At 30.0% G+C, this 5,000-nt stretch overlaps 1 protein-coding gene across 26 annotated transcripts in view; it reads left to right on the forward strand.

The window, feature by feature from the left end:
* LOC127070730 (octopamine receptor beta-2R) overlaps positions 1-3,613 on the forward strand; it is a 71,482-nt gene extending 67,869 nt beyond the window's left edge. For all 26 annotated transcript variants that reach the window (XM_051009102.1, XM_051009092.1, XM_051009093.1 and 23 more), the window contains one exon: positions 1-3,613. This exon is cut by the window's left edge and continues 2,855 nt beyond it. The gene's annotated coding sequence lies outside the window, so the exon portion shown is untranslated.
* Positions 3,614-5,000: the final 1,387 nt, after the last annotated feature.

Here is a 5,000-nt window from a genome sequence, read left to right on the forward strand (position 1 = left end):
TGAATATTTTTTTCCTTTAAATTTCTGTGAAATTTATGTAGGATTATATAATAGTATATGGCCTCTTATTTAGTTAATTACGATCTATACATATCTCGTAAATGAATGGAGAGATCATTACACATAGGTGAATATATGAATAAGAGTTTTATGTGTGTGAATATGCGTGCATATCTGTGCCTGTGTGCGCGCGCGTGTGTTTTCGTCGCATGAAAAAAAATGTGGGAAAGGAGGAGGAGGAGGAGGAGGAGGATGAAAAAAAATGTTCGTGTAGGATATTTAAATGTTAATTGTATATTAAACGCATCACGCGTCTGTTAATTATCGCTTATGCAAAAAAGGGAAAAAAAAGAGAAGAAAAACAAGAACAAAAAGCAAAAAGAATAGAAGGTGGAAGGTGGAAGAGGAGACGTATAACAAAAAAAAAAAAGAAGAAGGAAAGAAAGAAAAAGACGAGATTAATCTCATCGTCGATCGTATACGAGCAATATACTTGTATATATACATTCATATATATAATATATATATATATATATATATATATATCGAAATTTAAAAATAGATATTCGAATGTTGACACTGTTACTTCTTTTTTCTTTTTTCTATTTTTCTTTTTTATTGTTTTAAATTTTGTTAAAATTTTCAACAATTAAAGTTGTTCTTTTAAATCACTTTCATTCATTCTCTCTTTCTCTCTCTCTCTCTCTCTCTTTTTCTATCTATCATTTTATTCGTGAATATTCGAAACACCCGATAGAATCACGGAGATACGTACGTACGTACGTGCATACATATACACTACAAATATATATATATATATATATATATATATATATATATATATATATATATATATATATCAATCTCGTTGAACTCACGTTGCATTCGTTGTGTTAGAAGAGACTCGTAAAGGAACGAGTGTCGAGCGTTTTATTATCTCTTTAAAGGAGTGCAGTTGTACATCGGTTAAAGTATTGATGCTCGGGTGCATATTTATGCGTTGGTATAATGCAACCGCTCGTATGATGGCATTAGAATGACTATCGTTACTGACCGTGAAACAAGACGACGAGTTCAACGTACAGAATCATAATTAACATAAGTATCTATTATATTTTCATTGATATATTGTTATCGACGTCTCGAAAAAACAAAAATTTCTTTTGCAACGGGCTGTGTTTGATGCGTAGGAACGAAGGAGGAGGTTTGTGAAAGAAAGAAAAAAATAATAAAACGATCAAAAGATATACAAAAAAGGTAAAGAAAAAAAGAAGAAATAATGGCAAATGTTATTTCGAAAAGTTACATGTGTATTTTGAAATGAATCTGAATATTTATATATATGAATGTAATCATTCAATAATCAGGAACTATGTTTTAATGCGCGTTTACATACGTAAATAAACTTTTTTTTCTTTTCTCTCTCTCTTTCTCTCTCTCTCGAGAATTAATGAATAAAACATTTGTGATATGTTATTCGCGATAGAAGGAACGTGTGGCAATAAAATCAAAAGAACACGGGTTTACAGAGACTAACAAGAGAGATAGGATAGATAAATAAGTGGATAGATAGATTGATAGATAGAGAAGCATATAGAGAGACAGAGAGAAGGATAGAGAGAGAGAGAGAGAGAGAAAGAGAAAGAGATAGAGAGAGAGAGAGGAAGATAGAGAGAGATAGAAAATAGTTAAATCAGACTGAACCTCGGGTGTGGTGATATCGGATATGATCACTGCGTGCATAGATAACCGACACACGCACATGCATATACGCATACATACACACACACACACATATATATACGTAACATATAAATGTATATTCAGCGATCCGTAAAGTCATACACCTCGACGAGAGACATAGAAGGAAACATATTATATGTCGAATCATTCGTGCGAATAAATCCGCGTTAACAGTTACGTCTTTCAATATATAGTCTATTAATTATTATTATAATAATAATAATTATTATTATTATATATATACATGTATATACATGTGTGTGTGTGTGTATGTATAACACATCAATATTAAATATACGAATACGTACGTACGTAATAAATGTAAAAAAAATAACGGTAGAGAATTCTTTCAAGCTCGTAAGCTACATGCATTCATTAAAAAAAAAAAAAAAGAGGAAAAAGGAATATATAAAATAAAATACAATGATGACCATTTTGTGGGACATCGTAATAAAAAAGCAACGTTTACGAACTACTTAGAACTCAAGACTCAATTAAAATAATATTTAAAGGATTGTCGACAATTAATTCTTTCACATTCAAGTTTCGTGTAGGAGATCGGCGTTAATGTGTTCTATACGACGTTAAAAATGCCGAGAAATTACGAGTGCAAGAAAAAAAGAAAGAGAGAGAAAGAGAATGTAATATAGAAAAAAAAACTTAAAGAAAATAATGAAATATATATATATATATATATATATATATATCGAGTACACTTACGATGGCACGCTTTTTCCAATGATCGCTAGGTCAGAAAGGGTTAATGTAATAATATCATCGTCTAAATTTAAACCTTCTTGCATGGGCGTAGTGTTCGCAGCCGTCATCGTCATCGATCGTTTTATGAAACCGAAACGCTTTAACTGAAATGATTGATATCTTGCGCGAGTGTTTTCTGATAAAAATCATAACGAAATAAAAATAACAGAGAAAAAAAAGAAATAGAAGATCATAGAGGGGAAAAAATACAACGAAGAGAGAAAAAGACACGGAAAGAAACAAGAAAATTCATTAGAACGTATCTGATCGAAATGCAGGAAAAAAGAAAAAACGAATTCGAAAAAAAAAGAACAAAGAATACGAATGTACGTGAATACTTCATTCGGTAAACTTTTTATTATCATATGATGAAGGATAAAAAACGTTTTTTTCTTTTTTTTTTCTCTTCTTTTTTCTTTTTTCTTTCTTTGTTTTCTTTTCTAAACACAGCGTTAAAATTGTTTGTCGGAATACGTAAGTAATTGATCATTGTTATCTTCGTAATTATGTTTTACAGATGTTATATACACGAATTAATTTTCACGATGTTTAATCCTTGTTTATTTCCAAGTGCAACATTACGAGAATTGACGATAAAGAATTTTTTCTAGAAAATATAACTTTCTACAAAAATCATGTAGATCAGTGAATCAATGAGAATTCATAAATGATTTATTATCGTTACTTCAGATTATTGTCTAATTTGAGATTTTGAAATTATTTAAATCATAAATTAGAAATTAATTAAAGGGTAAAAATTACATTGAAAAATATATCATTTATTTAACCATCCAAAATTAATTTTCTTTCAAGATCAATGATTCAGATATAAATCGTTCAAATCGTAAAATTGACAAATAAACGAAACAAGAATAGTACAGAATATATCAAATATACAAGTATATAAGTATATAATATATATATATATATATATATATATATATATATATATATAAAACCAGATGAATAAAATCGACGGGATATCACGAAGCAATAATAATGATCGTTAGAAAAGGGAGAGAAAAATAGAGGAGAAATAAAAAAAAATTGGCTCGTACCAAAAATAGGAGATAAAGAGAAAAACAGAGAGAAAGAGAGAGAGAGAGAGAGAGAGAGAGAGAGAGAAATAAAAAAAAATAAAAATAAAGGACAATCAAAAAAATGAACAGAAATTATTAAAAAAATAACGAGGCTCTCGTTTGTCGTCCTGGGGCGCCTAAATGTCGTAAAATGTAAAAGTGCGATCGATATTATTTTCCCCTTCTCTTTCTCTCTCTCTCTCTCTCTCTCTCTCTCTTCTCTTTCTCTCGGTTCTTTTTTTATTCTTTTTTCCTTTTTTATTTTTTTTCATTCTTTTTTCATTTCAACTTATATATTCATGTGCATATATACGTACACACATGCACACCCACATGCATGTAAACACATACATGAATATACGTACGTACATATATATGTACATATATACATATTGAGAATAGTAGAGAGTGAGTAAGAGAATAGTTTCAAGTGACATGCTCGAATGCACGCTGCGGATACACTTGGCGAAGAGATGCACAATGCAAAGTGCTGGTGCAAAGGTATGAAACTCGTGTTCGTTCGTTCGTACGTACGTTCGTTCATTCGATGAAACCATTAACTCTCTTAAATTAATATTCATTGACGCGTCACTCGAAGCGATTATGGTTTTTAATTAGAACTAATAAGAATGACCGAGTAAAAAATAAAGAAAGAGATGGGAAAATAAGGAAAAAGAAGAAGGAAGAAGAAGAAAGAAAGAGACGAGGAAGAAGGAAAAGGAGAACAACAATAACAACAGGAACAACAGAAATAAAAATAACGATAGGAAGGAGAAATTTGCGTCTGGGATTCGTGTAGAGAAGCTCGATCGATCGGACCTCGGCGTGCTTCCTCGTTTTGTAAAAAAGTTTATAGTGTGATTTCCTGCTTTTTTTTTTCTTTTTTTCGTTCATTCCTCGTAAATAGAGAATCTACGTTCTTTTCTTTTTCCTTTTTTAATACCAATCGAACAATTTTTGATATTAAAAAATGTAATGTCCTTAGGATGTATTTCTTATATTTAAGAAAGTTTAATAATATTTTTTTTTCTTTCTGTCTATCTCTCTCCCTCTTTCTCTCTCTCTCTTTCTTTCTCTTTATTTCTCTCTCTCTCTCTCTCTTTTTCTTTTTAAATATATCTTTTAATTAATTAATTCTCGAATATAATATAAATTAATTCAGAGAGCAATTTAAATAAAATACATCGATCATTACTTATTTATTAATTTTAATGGTTTAATTAATTTCGTTCGTTCTACTTGAGTATGTGTAATTTAATTAATAAAATAAGAGAGAGAGAGAGAGAGAGAGAGAAAGTGTGTATGTGTGTGTGATAAAGAAAGTGGGAGCGAAAGAAAATTTTAAATGCGAGCGATCATAACTATATAAACTCGAAGGAAGCACCAAAATGCGAATAATTGATCGAATATGTCGTGAAC

This window comes from Vespula vulgaris, chromosome 19 (genome assembly GCF_905475345.1).
Source record: "Vespula vulgaris chromosome 19, iyVesVulg1.1, whole genome shotgun sequence".
NCBI lineage: Eukaryota > Metazoa > Arthropoda > Insecta > Hymenoptera > Vespidae > Vespula > Vespula vulgaris.